Consider the following 18340-nt stretch of genomic DNA (forward strand, 5'->3'; position numbering starts at 1 on the left):
AGGGAGGGGGGGAGGGATAACATGGGGAGAAATGCCAGATACAGTATGCACCTAAAGTTAAATAAATAAACTAAAAAAAAAATAAGTATGAGCTCAAGATAAAAACTATTTATCTGCCTTTTCTGACAATTCATTGAGGGTTTATTCCATCTTTCTTGCAAGGGCAAATATAAATTAAAAAAAAGGGGTTTTTAACTCCCTTTTCCTTTTCTATCCCCTCCCTTCTCTTATTTACTTAGAAGACTTGTAATTATATATTCTATCTCTATCTATTAGAAATGTATGTATATCTTTTTAGATCTAGATAAGCACTTTGCTAGCTTTTACCTCAGTAATGGCTTTCTTAAAGACCTGGGGACCATCTCTTTGAAGTGTAGTCAAAGAAGATAGTGCTGTTATCTTCAGATTTTAGTGGAAGGGTAACTTCAGTAGGCATCTCACTGTAAGGTGCAAAACTATCTCCTGTCATTAAACAATGTGAGGTTTAGTTTTCCCTTGTATAAAGTCAGCTAACACTGATGGTCACCCGAGTAGCCAGGTGAATTGATGATGAAGTATTTATGACAAATGTTGCTATCAAGTCCTCTTACTTGAGGACAAGTTATCATCTTGAGAATATATATATATTGTATTGGTAAGAGACCGAGATTTTTTTCTGCCTTTGAAATCTCTTAGCAAACTGCCTGTGACGCAAGTCACATTCTAGTTTAATGCTTGTTTAACAATTGTTTTTCTTTTTACCTTTGTGAAAACCTTCTCTCAACTGACAGATTTTGTTTTTCATTATGTTTCACAAGCATTAGCAATAGTCACAGCCCTTACCATCTAGCTCTCCCCTGGGTCTGGTAACTACTTCTTCTCCTAGATTCTCCAAGCCTGGGTATGGTAATCACTCTCTATTTTTTCCAGCCCCAACTACTGCATTTTTTTCTGTTGCTTTTTCCAAACCATCCCAACATCTTTACAAACAATCATTTTATTAAATCCTTATAATTCATAAATTTGAGGGTGCTATTTGTTTCCTTTCAGGACCTTGGCTAACAAAATAGAAGAGATTAAAATGCAGAGAAGTTAGATAGGGCTGAAACCACTCTTGCAAAAATTATAGCAGGGAGAGAAGTCTAACCTGACTCCATCATGCTTCTGACCTCTCAACTGCCTTTGTTAACTTTAAAACAATGATAATAATAACAGTCCCTCTGGTTCCTTGCTTAAGGATTGAAATTCCTTATAAAATTAATTAAAGGTCACAACATTAGGATTATGGAACAAATCTGATTTCTGCTAAGCTATAGGCATCATTAAATGATAACTGTCATTCTCCAGCTTGCCTTTCTATAATCATTTACTGTTGCAGAAGTCACAAGATTTGTAGCTTCCCCAATTGCATCTATGTATAACATAACTATTATCAAAACCTAAGTATGGCTTTTGAGATATTTTTCAGACTTTTATATTCTGGCAACTGATTGACTGAACCTGACCCTACGATGTATACCAAGGAAATGGCTCCTACCTGGAAACTAACTCAGTGTGTAAAAACAGTTTGGACACGCCCATGATTTCATCCCCAACCAATCAGCAGCATCCATTTCTTAGAACGCTGCCCATTAAATTATCCTTAAAAAACCAAGCCTCTGAGCTTTCAGGGAAGCAAATTTAACAAATGTCTTCTGTCCTTTTGCTTGGCTGGCCCTGAGATAATTAAACTCTTTTGCTGCAATGTTTTCTGTTCTTAATGTATTGGTTTTTCTGGGCAGTAGACAAAATGAACCCATTGGGTCGTTACATCATGTAATCCAAGCAGCTGTTTAGTAGTAATGGGAGCTTTAAGAAGTGGATGGATTATTCTTTAAAACAGAAAGAATCAACAGGATTTGCTAATGGATGGCAATTTAATATGGTCTGTAAAAGAAAGAGGGCACACACAAAAAAACTTCAAAATATTTGGATTGATTAAATAAAAGGATGAAATTCTCTTTTACTCAGATGGAAAATATTTGGACAAAAACATCTTTGCAGTAAGGGAAAGCAAAAGCTTGTTCTTGTGCCTGTCAGGTTTGAAATTAGTATATGCTTTCCAGACAGGGATGTGAAGGAGACTATTCTATACACCAGTTCAGGGTAGAAGTTCAGGCTGGAAGGATGAGCATGTGGGCATCAGTTTAGATTTGAAAATCTTGGAGGTGAATGAGATCACCAAGACAATGTGTATGAACAAAGAAAGAGGATATTCAAGGACTGATCTCTGGGCTACTCCGATATTTAAAGTTTTTGGAAAAAACAGAAAATATAAGTTGTCAATTGTATTAGGTTGTTATTGCATTTATATAAAGAAATATCTGAGACTGGGTAATTTCTTTAAAAAAAAAAAAGAGGTTTAACTGACTCACCATTCTGCAGGCTTAAGAGGAAGCATTGTGCTACCATCTGCTTGGCTTCTAGGGAAGCCTCAGGAAGCTTACAGTCATAGCAGAGGTGAAGGGGTAATAGGCACCTCCCCAGTGAAAGCAAGAGCAAGCAAGAAAGAAGTGGGGGGGGGAGTGTCATACACTTTTAAATAACTAGCTATTGTGTGAACTGGGAGCAAGAGCTCACTTATCACCAAGGGGATGGCCCAAGCCATTCATGAGGGATCCTCCTCCATGATCCAAACAGCTCCCACTAGGCCCCGCCTCCAACAATGAGAATTATATTTCAACATGAGGTTTGGTAAGGGACATATATTTAGACTATATCAGTCCACACCTAGTCCATTCCAAATTTCATCTCCTTTTTACATTTCAAAATACAATAATCTCTTCTCAAATGTCTCCTTAAAGTCTTAACCCATTCCATCATTAACTCAAACTTCAAGTTCTGTTCAAGCCAAAAGTCTCATCTGAGATTTATTTTCTCCCATCTATGAGCCTGTAAAATCAAAACAAGTTATTTACTTCCATGATGCAATGTGGGTATAGGCACTAGGTAAACATTCCTTACTCCAACAGGAAAAAATTTGGCCAAAGAAAGGTGTTACAGGCCCCATACAAATCTGAAAACCAGTAGAAGAGTGATTGAATCTTAAGACTTCAAAATAATCTCCTTTGACTTCATATCCTGCATCCAAGGCACACTGGTACAAGGAGCAAGTACCCAAAGCTCTGGGCAGCACTGCTCCTGTGACTTTGCAGATTATATTCCCCATGACTACTCTCACAGGTTTTGAATGCCTGCACTTTTCCAGGAGCAGAGCATAAGCTGCCAGTGGATTTACTATTCTGCTCTTCTGGGGTCTAGAGGACAGTAGCCTAATTCTCATAGCTTGACTAGGCAGAGCCCCAGTGGCAACACTGTATGTGGGCTCCAACCTTACATTTCCACACTTCCCTAATAGACATTGCCTGTGGTGCCCCTGACGCTGTAGTAGGCTTCTGATGGGCACTCAGGCTTTCTTGTACAGCATTTGAAATACAGGTAGAATCGATCAAGCATTTTTCACTCTTACACTTTGTGGTATTAACCCATAGGCTGTATAAAAGTAAAAAACGCTTGATAGATCCCATAGGCTTAATACCACATGGACGCTGCCAAGGCTTATGGATTGCATCACTAGAGAAGCAGCCCAAGCTGTGTCTGGCACCCTTTTGAAAATGAATTCAGAGCTGCTGGTATGCGGGGAACAGAGGCTACACAGAGCAGCAGGGCCCTGGGACTGGTCCCTGAAACCATTCAGTCCTTTTAGGCATCAGGGCCTGTGATGATAGGGGTGGCCTGAAATTTCTAAAATGCCTTTGAGGCCTCCTTCCCATTATCTTGGTTATTAGCACTTGACTCCTTTTAAGTTATGCAAGTCTCTCTAGCAAGTGGATGCTCAACAGCCTGCTTTCATTCCCCTTCCCCCCAAAAGTGTTTTTCTTTCTCTGCTATGTAGCTAGTCTGCAAACTTTCCAAACTTTTACACTCTGCTTCCCTTGTAAATACGTTTCAACTTTAACTCATTTCTTTACTTCTGCATCTGAGCATAGGTTGTTAGAAGCAGACAAGTCACATTTTGAATGTTTGCTGCACAGAAATTTTTTCTGCCAGATACCCTAAATTGTCCCTCTTTAGTTCAAACCTCCATAGATCCCTAGGGTATAAACACAAAGGAGCCACGTTCTTTGCTAAGGCATATCATGTGTTACCTTTGCTCCAGTTCCAAGTAAGCTCCTCATTTTCATATGAGACCTCCTCAGCCTGGACTTGATGTCCATATTACTATCAGCAATTTGGTCATAATCATTTAACCAGCCTCTAAGAAGTTCCAAACTTTCTGTCATCTTTCTATCTTCTTCTGAGCCTCCAAACTCCTGCAGCCTCTGCCATTATACAGTTCCATATCCACTTCCACATTTTTAGGTATCTTCATAACAATGCCCTGTTTTTCAATACTAATTTTCTGTATTAAGCCATTCTTGCATTGCTATAAAGAAATATATGAGATTGGGTAATTTATAAGGAAAATAAGTTTAATTGGGTCACAGTTCTGCAGTCTTTACAGGAAGCATGCTGCTGGTATCTGCTTGGCTTCTAGGAAGGCCTCAAGAAGCTTATAATCATGGCATAAGGTGAGAGGGAAATAGACAGCTTAAATGACAAAAGCAGGAGCAAGTGCTGGGTGAGGTGCTACACACTTTTAAGTGTCAAGAACTTCTGTGAACTCAGAGGCAGAGCTCACTTACCACCAAGGAGATGGTCCAAGCCATTCATGAGGGATCCTTCTCTATAAGCCAAACACCTCCAGTTGGGCCTCATTTCCAACATTGGGGATTACATTTCAACATGAGATCTGAATGAAGAAAAATATCTTAACCATATCACCAATGAAACAGGAGGAGAAGCAGGAAAAGTAGATGTCTCAGAAGCAAGTGAATAAAAGGAGGGCTCAATGGTGTCCCGTCCTGCAATAATTGTTGAGTAACATCAAGACCAATTAAATTTAGCAACATGGAAGTAGCTGGTAGCCTTGACGTGAACGTTGTTTGTGGAGTGATGAGGATAAAAACTCACTAGAGAATATGTGGAAACAAAAGTATTGGCAGTTGCTTTTCAGGACCATTTTGTGCATGTTTTTCACAGAGAAACTGAGCAAGAGGAGATGTGATCTAGTGCATCTATGGGGAACTAAGAAAGGAACATAGGCAGTTTATACAAACTAACAGTACAGAAGGTAGACTGTATGATCTCAAATGACTTTAGGATACGTGCTAATAGAAGCAAGGTAAAAAATGTTTTCTGGTTGCTCACTTTTTCAAATAAAATAGGAATTAAAATCTTCTCCTTGGAGAGAGGATGATGGAAGAAGAATTGGAGATATAATAGGAGAAGAGAAATATAGGATGGCTTTCTAGAAAATTGGAAAGGTGAATGAACTACAAAAATATAGTATAATTCTACAACTCTACTAAGAGATAACTTGGGTCTAGTGATAAATCCTGAAATTCATCCTGAATAATAATGGAAAAATAAACATCAGAGGGGTTAAAAAAAAAAAAAAAAAAAAAAANAAAAAAAAAAAAAAAAAAAAAAAAAAAAACAGGAAAAATCGTATAATTATTGAATTTTAAGTCCTAATTTAAACAATTGGTGTCAGAATACTAGACGAAAGAATCAGTTGAGTAGATGAACTGGCTAGCATGCTTAAAGTTGTATTTTTTTTAAGTATTTTATATACTGGCTTGGGGAAACGGAAGATAGGGGTGTTCATAACTGATGACCTTATTTTAAAAAGGGTACTGTATAAATTTGGAGACAGAAATACTTGGAATAAAATTCCAAATATGCTGCCACCTAATAGATCACTTAATAGTGAATATTCTATAAATATTCACTATTCATATTGGCATATAAGCTTTCATCCAATAAAGTTGCTTGTTAAAACAAATTTGACCTAAATCTAAATGTGATTTAGATATTAAATACTTTAAATGTTTAAAATGTTAAAGCAAAGTCTTATAGTCATTTTTGGTAGTGCCAAGTTGATGTTAAGTAAATTTAGCTACTAATATATACATAATGACATTAAAAATATGTCTACATATTTTTTAAATTATGCATTAAAACCAAAATATTTAATAACTGACTTTAATGAGAAAATTTTATTCTGACCATTTCTATATGAATTAAACATAAAACATAATGAATGTTTTATTTTAAAAGTGTTTTACCTCTATGCCTATAATGCAGAGAAGATATTATCATCTTAAAGGTTAATATAAGTTGTTAATACATATTAAATGCAAAGTTAAATAGTTATCTATTGCTTAATAACATGGTTACATTCATTCATTCATTCATGATTTTCCATGCCGTAGACATTGTGTACTAGGTACTTGGGAAAGTGACATATTAGAAATACAAAGGTAAGATGTACGATCCTTTGTAACGGAGGGAGCAAAACTTCAGCCAGATTGCCTGGCCCCCACATTGGGAGTTGACCCAGACTGCTTGGGAGAGAGGACTCAATCCTAATCCCCAGATCACATAGGGTTTTGGCCTTGCTAACCACGAAGAATGGGGAAAAGGGCCACAGTGGCATGGTGAGCTTACCGTTTCAATAAATATTGCGGACCCAAAGAGTTTTGAAGAAAAGCGATTTATTTGACAGAGAAAGAGAAAGAAGACAGCTCCCACGGTGTCCTGGGAGGGAACCCAAAGAAGGAATCCCTATAGGTAGGGAGCAGCTGGAGTTTTAACGCTTGAGTTACTCGCTTTCCATTCATGTTCTTGTCCAGTGAGAGAAGTTCTTTCAAAATTCCTCTGGAGTGATTTGATCTTTGACTCTGATACTGGATTGGCTGCTTGGTCCACAAGAGTTACAGAGTCCCCTCCTCCCAGAGCTTTACAGTTTTTTGGGACAAAGGAGACTCGCCTGGCTTTCTCTACCTAGTCTGGGCGCCGGAAACCCAGACAAAGAACTTTACACCTGAAACCCCTCTGGTTCCTGGATGGAGGCATGGAGTCGGGAAACTCCTGCCTTTGAAACCACGCCCCTGGCAGTCCCAGGAAGAGAAGCTTCTATAACACAGCCCCTTAGTATTGCTTACATTACAGTGAGAGACCAAAACAGTGAATGAATATTCTGTAAAAATGAAATATAAACACAGATAGAAGTCTTTGGAAAAGAAAAAAAAAAAAAACTATAAAAATGGCTAATAAGATAGAGTAATCAGAATTGGAGGGATGATCTGAAGAAGTTATATTTGAATAGGGACCTGCATAATAATATGGCATCAGCCATATAAAGAAATATAGAACAAAACATACTACATTTTTGTAGAATGGAAAATGGTGGAAGGAATAACAAGTATGATGCAGTTAGTAAGTTAGAGCAAATATAAGGGGGAAAAAGGTAGAAATTATCTCTGAAGGGGCAAACACAGTATATTCTACACATTTGTATGTGGATTAGTATTTCGATTTTAACTGTGTTAAGTTTGAGACGACTGTTAGACATGCCAGTCAAGAGGACAAGTGAGAAGTCAGACATATTTTCTGAGGTACAGACAGATTTAAAAACCACAATGATCAATGTATGAAAGAACCCACAGTCATTCCTGACCCTCCACTGTGACTTAAACTCCAATTCAACACTTCTAACAATTCGGAGATCCCAGAACATACGCAGAACCAACCACTTCTCCACTCCTTTACTCCTATCACCTAGTCAAGCATCATCTCCTTTATCCTTGATTATTAATATCACCTTTTAACTGTTCTTACTGCTTCCATCCTTGGGTCTTATGGTTCATTCTAAACACGGTACACAGAATCATCAATACAATGTAGGAAAGATAATGTTATTCTTTGTGTATACAATCCAAAAGCTCCACATTTTACTCAAAACGTGAACTAAGGATCCTATCATTGTCTCAAGGTCTGATATAATCTAGTTATTCTAGTTGCTTAGAGCCCTGTCAAAATTGTTACTATACATTCTCAGGCTGTTGCCTTTATGTTCAGATAAACGTTGTATTCCTAGACTTCCTATCCAAAGACAATGTTTGTAGTGCCTTTTTGACTTTCCAGGTCTTACAGAAGATGTGAGTTTTCACTAGCGTCTCTTTGTGTTCCTCCTGTCTGCTCTCTGGACTATGACATTCTGTTCCCTTCTCTATTAACCAAGACTATTTTTTAAATTCATAATTACTTTCATTAACAAAAATAATTATACTTAGTATCTTTGCCTATTTGTGCATATTATGATGTTGACTGGATTTAGGGAGAGAACATAGTGACATATTGTTCAGGCAAATACAGTTCAGATGGAAAGGAGGTGCATTTTGGTGAGTTATGAGAGTAGACTCTGAAACCAGACTACTTTGGTTCACATCCCAATTCTACCACTTTGTAGATGTATATAATCTCATGTAATTGCTTCAATCTCTCAGTACCTTACTTTCTCATGATAGTGATATTAATATCCAACTTCATAGACATGTCGTTAAACTTAAATTAGTTAATTCATGTAAAGAAATTGATATAATGTGTGATACAAAGAAAGTGCTTAACATGTTATTAAATAATTATTATTTTGTTGTTGCTGTGAGATTATCCCTAAAATCAATTGTGTGATTAATATCTTGGGCAACTTATATTATTAATATTAAGAATGGTAAAACAGATTTTGTAAGGGGAGAGAAATATCAGGAAAATACTTTGGGTTCAACTTAGATATACATGTGATTTTAAAACTGGAAGGATCATGAAACTTGGTGAAAGCCTAATTTTTTTGGTCAACTCCTATGATCGCTTCCAATCTTTTATTTCTTCTCTGCTTTCTTCAAGTTTAATTCCTGTGCTGAAATAAATCTCTATCTTGCATGTGCGGTGACTATTAAATACTACAATTGATTGCTGCTGTATGTTCTACTAATGAGCCGCAAGAAATTCTCTCTCCTGTCACTTTTACACAGCTGACTTCATTCACACTGCATAAATGAACACCTAAAAACAAACCAGTGTCAGTTTTTATTAATATGTAGCAGTTTTCAGATTACAGTTATCAAATAGGAAAACGTATTTGTTGGTTAAAAGTGAAGATTAAAAAATGATTAATTTCTGAGAATTGTATTTCAATTGCAATCTTATAGGGAACTAAATATTAGAGATAGTATCACAAAGTGGAAAGAACACAATATGGGGCAGCAGACCTGAGTTGGAATAGCAGATCCTTCCCTTTACCAGTTGTGTAAAAACTTGATGGAATACTTAACTTTGCTGAGCCACAGATTTTCATCTGTAAAACAGATTTCCTTTCCCATTAAATTCAGACTATTCAGAGCAATAAGAGACCCTGTTTGCAACATAGTAGTAGGCTAAACATGTTAGTGAGGGTAATAATTAGGGTGTTACATTCCAAAATACTTGAGGGAGACAGTAGATGTATAGGGGAGAGATGCAAGACCTCATTCCATGGAAAAATGAGGTGCCTGGGCTTCAAAGTTGTTTTTGCGAATGTGCTAGCTGATAATTGCCACTGTCCAAGGTGACATCTCTTGGATGCCGAGTCCCTGCACTCCCTATATGCCTCTTCTACTGGTGTTGGGCTAAGACTGAGGGGAGCACTGGCCATTCTACTTTGTGGAATTTGCTTCCTTTCAACTCCTACTATGGTGGAAATATCTGACTGTTGCTGTATCTTCAATCCAACCCTTGTTAAGATAGTCTCCCTTAATTTATGCTGCAAAATAATTTAGAACCACCCTAGTAGGATCCCTGGCTGACCCATAGGCTCTCAACTCAGAATCCACATCTCAAGGGAAATAAGGAGCATTCACGTATGCTAGCTAGGGGCTGACCATTTTCTCTGTCTCTTCCTTAGCCTGTTGCCCTATTTTGTAGCGAGGCTTTGCACAGAGTCTCCTTCTGGTGTCCGAATTCACTGAGGAACAAGGTAAATATTCCATGCTTTCTGTACTCCCTTCATTTTATTAAACCCATAACTAAAGAAGGCCCCAGTGAACTATGCCTCTGAGCATTCACACTCTCATGGATGGGCTGACTCCATAACTCACTTATCATCAAGAAACTGTGGCACAAGTGATACTATAAGACTTCTGAGTCTAGGTAAGATGCAGCATGGTAGTGTTTGCCATGGTCTTTCAGAATGCTTTCTCTGGAGCATATAAGAAATCTGAGTACTCTGCAACTGCCCTGTTAGGAATCTCAAGCTCCTCATGTTGAGTGTCCACATGGAGAGAGATGCTCAACCAGCCTCAGCACCTCCTACCACCAGACATACAGGGGAATAAATCTTTCAAATACTTTAGCCTCAACAGTAATCTCATTGCAACCCCAAGGGAACGCCATCAGGCTGAGCACATCAGTTCTATGAAACAAAGAAAATAGTAACAACTCATTGTTGTAATCTAATATGCTTCCGGGGGGTATGTTCTATAGCTATAGATAAGCAGAACATCTTTTGTTTAAAAGCCAAAGAGGGAAAATTAGGACACAAGTCTGTTCTACTCACATGTCTATTTTTCTTCTTTCTTCTTACAATTCTAGAAGCTATAAATACATGCAGGTGTCATTGTTGTGCTGTTTGTAATTGAGGATGTGGGATTTTTGTTGCTGATGGTGGTTTTGGTTTTATTTTGTTTTGCTATTCTTAATAGTAAACTGGTTTCTCCTCTATACTAATAGTCTCTAAATTTGTTTTGGTCTTATACTCCTCCAAATAAAAGGACATGTTAAGAATTAATGTGCACTTGACCTGAAGGAAAAAGAAAACATATGACAGAATGTGGGAAGCAGAGAAGAAAAGAAGACCCAAGCAAAAGTACAACCTCAGGAAAGTCTTGAGGGGAGTGCTTTAGCCTGCTGCAAAGAATTCCTGGAGTATAAATTCTGTGTCAAAAATTAATTCTGACTGAAGGCAGAGGACCTGAACTTTCAAAATCTACACTGGGTTGTCACTAACTAAGGGCTTTCTGAGTGAGTGGCAATGGGAAGACAAACTCAGGACTTCTAGTTTTAACAGGCCAAGCAGCTGTAGTAGCAGCTCTCTGAAGAGCCACCACTGGGTGCTGTCGAAAGAAAAAGTAGGCAGACACTGGAAATCAAAAACACTGAAAGAAATTCAAGGGAATTTCATTGGCACCAGCAATATCCATATATACCCGAATATATGCTATGGTGGCAAACATAAAAAACATTAAAAAGAAATTGCTTTAGAAACAGCAGAACAGGGTGGATTATACAGAAATCACCCCAGAATAATTTTTTTCTTTTTATTTTTCAAGTACTCCTAGAAAGTCAGCTAACAAATCAAAAACTGATCTAAGACAAATGGGCAGTCAGAAAAGATTCCTCTTCCTCATCTCCACACTTCTCCTCCTCCTTTAAGCCAGACTGGGATACGAGTCACACATATAAAACATTCCAGCAGCTCACATTACAGAGTTCATGAAAATCCAATCATTATATACTCTCTATATTAAAATTATATCTCACAGGTTTACATTAGAGTCTTCTTAATGTTTGCTATAAAAAGGAGACTCTATTATAGTACCACAGTAATATAACTGTGTGCTCACCAACTACTTACCAGTGTGAGTGCCAATGCCCTTCTCAGGATGTCTATTTACTTTTAATAAAATAGTCTTGACATGTATAAAGCAATTCAAACAGATAAATAATGAATCAAATAAATCTAAAGCATATTAATTTAAAAATGTTTTTCTATCATGACAGTGTCATGACACCAATGGCTTTTATTGCAAAGCACAAGAAACTTCTAGGCCAGAATAGTTGATCTGGACTGAAGATGACTTTACTAATAAAAATTCATTTTAGAGATGTAAATTACCTTTACAAAAGGGCAGCTTTTCAGAGCTACTCCTATGTCTGTGGTTTCTCAAAATAATCTACTCCAAATATGCCAAAGAAATATATTTCGCAATGACATAGTCTTGTCTTCTACAGTAATGCTTGGGGGGTGGTGTGTCCCGCCTCCCAATATCCATCCTGCCAATTCCTTGTTGTTTTGTTTCCTACTCTACTTGCATTATAGGTATTACCTTTAATGCATGGCCTCTTTGCATCAATTGTTTAAGCAGTTTATAATTTTATAGAGTTTACTTGGTTGAAATGGGAGAGTATAATCTGTAAATCTACTTCACAGGCACGTATTACTGTATTATGTCACAATATGCTGAAGATAAACCAGCTGGTGAGGACATCATTACTTATTATTGGACAACCCTTATGACTGCCTCTGAGTAGCTCATGGAACATAGAGGACATTTGACTATATCCACTATGTTCACATAGCTACTCAGTCAAATGTCCTCTATGTTCACAGGAGACAGAATTAGGACATCTTTTAAAATCTATGTGTTAAAATTAGTAAAGTATACTGTCTTAATTATTTTTAGATAAACCTAAAATCAAAATATAGGCTCTAGTATTTTCTTCCTACACCCAAGTCAACTTACCTGGTATAATATACCAGGGTTCATACACTTCACTTTAATTTTTCCTACTTTTTCCCCCCAATTTCGACCAAACAATAAGTAGGTTAACATCATCATCATCATCTAGTAATTCCTATTCTGCCCTCCTGCCATCTCTGGTTTCTCTAAACTACTTTCTGAATTTGCCACTTCTGGATATGTCTTGTAAGTGAAATCATGGAAGATCTATCCTCTTGTATGAGTGTTTCTTAGCTCTACAGTAGCTAGACTTCTCCTTTGTTTTTCTGGAGTGATATATCTTGTTGATTCTTCACTACAAGTCCCACCAGCCTCTTTTTCTCTCATTCTCAACAAATATTTGATACCTTTCCATGTAATCATAAATTCAACATTTTATAATTTTATATAAAATATTATATACTATAAAAACACAAAAACCCTAGAAGAAAACCTAGGCAATACCATTCAGGACATAGGCATGGGCAAAGACTTCATGACGAAAACACCAAAAGCAGTAACAACAAAAGTCAAAATAGACAAATTGGATCTAATTAAACTAAAGAGCTTCTGCACAGCAAAAGAAACTATCATCAGAGTGAACAGGCAACCTACAGAATGGAAGAAAATTTATGCAGTCTACCCATCTGACAAAGGGCCAATATCTAGAATCTACAAAGAACTTAAACAAATTTACAAGGAAAAAAACAAACAACCCCATCAAAAAGTGGTGAAGGACATCAACAGACACTTCTCAAAAGACGACATTTATGCAGCCAACAAACATATGAAAAAAAGCTCATCATCACTGGTCATTAGAGAAATGCAAATCAATACCACAATGAGATACCATCTCACGCTAGTTAGAATGGCGATCATTAAAAAGTCAGGAAACAACAGATTCTGGAGAGGATGTGGAGAAATAGTAATGCTTTTACACTGTTGATGGAAATGTAAATTAGTTTAACCGTTGTAAAGACAGTGTGGCAATTCCTCAAGGAGCTAGAACTAGAAATACTACTTGATCCAGCAATCCCATTACTGGGTATATACCCAAAGGATTACAAATCATTATCCTATAAAGACACATGCACATGTGTGTTTACTGCAGCACTGTTCACAATAACAAAGACTTCGACTCAACCCAAATGCCCATCAATGATAGACTGGACAAAGAAAATGTGGCACATATACACCACGGAATACTATGCAGCCATAAAAAAGGATGAGTTCATGTCCTTTGCAGGGACATCAATGAAGCTAGAAACCACAATACTCAGCAAACTAACGCAAGAACAGAAAACCAAACACTGCACGTTCTCACTCATAAATGGGTGTTGGACAATGAGAACACATGGACACAGGGAGTGGGATGTTACACACTGGGGCCTGTTTGGGGGGGTGGAGGGATATGGGAGGGAAAGCATTAGGAGAAATACCTGATGTAGATGACAGGTTGATGGATGCAGCAAAACACCATGGTACATGTATACCTATGTAACAAACTTGCGCATTCTGCACACGCATCCCAGGATTTATAGTATAATAAAAATAAAATAAAGGATGCATGCAAGAAATTTAAATAAAATTGGCTTAAAATATATGAACACAGAAAAATAAAACATTTTACATATATTATTTTAGATATGAAAAAATACACATATGCATGAACATATAGAATTTTTGCACAGTCTGGCAAAAATATAGATAATATACTTTCCATTATTAAGTGAACTGAGGGAAAAAAGTTCCTTATTTATAATATTAATTAATGAGATAGCACATTATACTTAATTTGCGTATCTTACTGGAAGCTAAAACATGCCAATTGAGCAATTGTTTTAATTAATTGTCATTCAGTGAACCACAGTGCATTGCATTTAATAGGAAATAAGATAGACTACTGACTGTTTAATTCTCTTTAGCACAAGAGTTACAAATTATACTGAACAACATTAAAATAATTACTAAGTTATATACTCATATACACATACACAAACATATCTAACTGTTCATTAAAACAAGAAAGTAAATTAATTATTTTTATATTTTCTTTTAAATTGGCAAATAACAAAATTACTTCTTTCTTTTTTAGCAGTTTTTTTTTTTTTTTTTTTTTTTTGAGTTTTTTTTCTTTTTTTTTTTTTTTTTTTTTTGAGACAGAGTTTTGCTCTTTTTGCCCAGGCTGGAGTGCAATGGCGTGATCTCGGCTCACCACAACCTCCGCCTCCCGGGTTCAGGCAATTCTCCTGCCTCAGCCTCCTGAGTAGCTGGGATTACAGGCACGCACCACCATGCCCAGCTAATTTTTTGTATTTTTAGTAGAGACGGGGTTTCACCATGTGGACCAGGATAGTCTCAATCTCTTGACCTCGTGATCCACCCGCCTCGGCCTCCCAAAGTGCTGGGATTACAGGCGTGAGCCACCGCGCCTGGCTTAGCAGTTTTATTCAAAAATTTATTTCACCAACTGATTTGTCCACTTTAGAAAATGCTAAACAACTTCTTTTAATAAAATTACTCCCAATTTGACTTAGAAAATTTGATTATAAATTAGAAAATTGAAAAAATACTTGGTATTTGAAATAAAAATTTTAAAAAATCTTTTGTTCTAAAGATGTGTTCATAGCATATGATCAGATAATAACCAATAACCCTACATTGCTTTTTGTGACCAGTTTTTTTTTTAACTGAGTACTCAGAAAATGTGATGTGGATTCTTTGGATTTTTATATTAATAGTAGCTTCAATGATTTTTTCTGAGTCTTTTTGTTTTTTCTTTGTTTTTTTTTCTTTCTTTCTTTGAGACAGAGCCTTGCTCTGTTGCCCAAGCTGGAGTACAATGGCACTTTCTCTGCTCACTGCAATCTCCGCCTCCTGGGTTCAAGTGATTCTCCTGTCTCAGCCTCTGTAGCAGCTAGACTATAGACATGCTCCACCACACCCAGCTAATTTCTGTATTTTTAGTAGAAACAGGGTTTTATGATGTTAGCCAGGTTGGTCTTGAATTCCTGGCCTCAGGTGATTCAGCCTCCTTGATCATTCAAAGTGCCTGAATTACAGGCATGAGCCACCATGTCCAGACTGTTCTGAGCCTCTTTGATTGCAAATTCCTATTACTAAAGAAATAGAGAAACATAATTTCTTCATGAGTGGTATGAGTGTAGTATGGACTGCAGGGGAGAAAAAAAAGCCTTTCTCTATCTCCCCTCTGAAGTCGATAATCAAGTCTGTAAAATAAACGGACAGTAAACAGATTAACAACAGAAAAAGCATACAAATTAATTACATGCATGGGACATCATCACAGGACAGGAAAGTGTGTACCTCAAAGCCAGTGAGACCTAAAAGCTGTATGCATTTTTTACAGGGGAGACTGGAGGGGAGATGCAGACAATTTAAGGGAGAGTAAATACTTTTGGAGACAAATGAATGGGTCCCCCAAAGAACAGGTGCCTGTGATAGTCTAGGTGGTATCAAATTTCAGTCTCTTTCTGTGATACGGTAGTAATCTTTTTGGGTGATGGATTCCTAGGGTAGAGACTCATGACAATTGCATTTCTTCCACCTATAGCCAGATGAAGGAACTACAAAGAAAGTTCCTCCCTGTGCTTCAGAAGAAAAGAGGAATGACAGAGAAGTTTGGAGAGACGTTGGTTCTGAGGACGCTTCTGAACTCTTCCAGTCTTCTTTAGTTCAAAGTACTCTGCCTGTCAAAGTGTCATACTTGAAAATACTATTTTCTGAGTCCCAACAAGGCCATCAGGAAATTCTGTCTTCATAGAATCGCCAACTTGTTGGCTTCTGTACACATCACTGTAATAGAACTCCCTGAGGCTTCTAGAAACTGGCATAACTTTGAGTTTGTACATTATATTCCTATTTACTCAAATATAAGAGTTAATGTTTATAGTGCTCTCTCTGCCAAAAATTTTGCCAGATCTTTTTTCATGCATTATCTCATTTAATCCTAATAGTCCTTTGAGGATAGTTTCTATTATAAGCAACCGTCTCTTCTTTAGGTGAAGAAGCCAAGCTTCCAGAGACATTAAGTGTATGAAAGGAAAATAAAAACATGGGACCCCAATGCATTATGCCAAAAGAAACAAATTAAGCTGAAAGCTGAGTCATGCAAGAAAATGCCTTTCCTTTTGTTCCTCACCAGACAGCTACAGATAAAAGGCTAAATATCTCCATAGGTTCACCTTATCTTACGTAAAGTGCGGATATATTGAGTATAAGACTAATATATAACTGACTATTCCCCTACCTGTTTCTTTTCTCTTGCAACATGTGGATTACCATACCCTCCCTCTTTCCCCTCCACCCCACTTTTCTCCTTTAAATATTAAAGCCCTCAAAATTATCTTTGAAGAAAGGCATAGACCACAGACTGTTTCTGTGATCTCTTGTTTATTTCTTCTGGCCATTGTACTTAACTTTGGCAAAATAAACTTCTAAATTGATTGAGATCCGTGTCAGATACTTTTTGGTTTACAAGTTGTTAGAGGCGTTTGAACCAGAGCAACTTCCTGTTGAACAGGGGCTAAATAAAATAAGGCCGAGACCTTCTGGCCTACATTCCCAGTATAGGCATTCTAAGTCACAGGATAAGACAGGAGGTTGGCACAAGACACAGGTCATAAAGACCTTGCTAACACAACAGGCTGCAGTAAAGAAACTGCTGCCCAAACCCACCAAAAGCAAGATGGCCATATAAGTGACCTCTGGTCAATCTCACCGCTCATGACATGCTAATCATACAACATTAGCATACTAAAAGGCACCCCACCAGTGCCATGACAATCTACAAATGCCATGACAATCGCAGGAGGTTACCAAATATAGTCTAAAAAGGGAAGGAACACTTAGTTCTGGTAATTAGCCACACCTTTGCCAGAAAACTCATGTATAATCCACCCCTTGTTTACCATGTAATCAAGAAATAACCATAGCCACAAAATATGGGCAACCGGCAGCCCTTGGGGCTGCTCTGCCTATGGAGTAGTCGCTCTTTATTCCTTCATTTTCTTAATGAACTTGCTTTACTTTACCCTGCGGGTTCACCTCAAATTCTTTTGCGCAATCCAAGAACCCTTTCTTGGGGTCTGGATCAGGACCCCCTTTCTAAGGTCACACAAATGACTTGTCCAAGGTCACAGAAGTATGATTCTCACAAAATCATTTGACTGATGAACAAATGGTTTCCTTCACACATCAAGATGCTGGTGTCAGTGGTTATCAAAATGATAATGCCAATGGTATTACTTTTCTGCCATAACTTTTCAGCTTCAAAAGATGGTGTACTTTTGTGCTACAAAAAGCTGTTTAGATATATGAATGGTGTTTCAAACTCTTCTGCTATTGTTCTCTAAGAGTAGAATCAAGCTGTGAAACCAGATTGTACTTCTTTCTTAAAAATCAATAATTTTTTTTCATTTGATTAAAAAGTGTATTAGTCTGCTCTCACACTGCTAATAAAGACAAACCCAAGACTGGGTAATTTGTAAAGGCAAGAGGTTTAAGTGACTCACAGTTATACATGGCTGGGGAGACCTCACAATCATGGTGGAAGGCGAATGAGGAACAAAGTCACGTGTTACTTAGCAGCAGGCAAGAGAGCTTGTGCAGGGGAACTCCTATTTATAAAACCATTAGATCTGGTGAGGCTTATTCACTACCATGAGAACAGTGTAGTTACGGGGGAAACTGCCCCCATGATTCAATGATCTCCACCTGGCCCCACCCTTGACACATGGAGACTATTATAATCCATGGTGAGATTTGGGTGGGTACACAGCCAAATCATATCAAAAAACATCCTCAATAGTTTAACATATTATTCTGATTAGATGCACCACAATCTTGATACTCAAATATATATATTAAACCTCTGAACTATA

At 37.4% G+C, this 18340-nt stretch overlaps 1 long non-coding RNA gene across 1 annotated transcript; it reads right to left on the reverse strand.

Moving 5' to 3' along the window:
* Window positions 1–4469: 4469 nt before the first annotated feature.
* Window positions 4470–18081, reverse strand: LOC108316797. The gene is made up of 2 exons (XR_001830453.2): window positions 17994–18081; window positions 4470–4570 (listed from the first exon to the last, which is right to left on the reverse strand). It is a non-coding gene; the product is annotated as an uncharacterized LOC108316797 (long non-coding RNA).
* Window positions 18082–18340: the final 259 nt, after the last annotated feature.

Source organism: Cebus imitator, unplaced genomic scaffold (assembly GCF_001604975.1).
Source record: "Cebus imitator isolate Cc_AM_T3 unplaced genomic scaffold, Cebus_imitator-1.0 Scaffold192, whole genome shotgun sequence".
NCBI lineage: Eukaryota > Metazoa > Chordata > Mammalia > Primates > Cebidae > Cebus > Cebus imitator.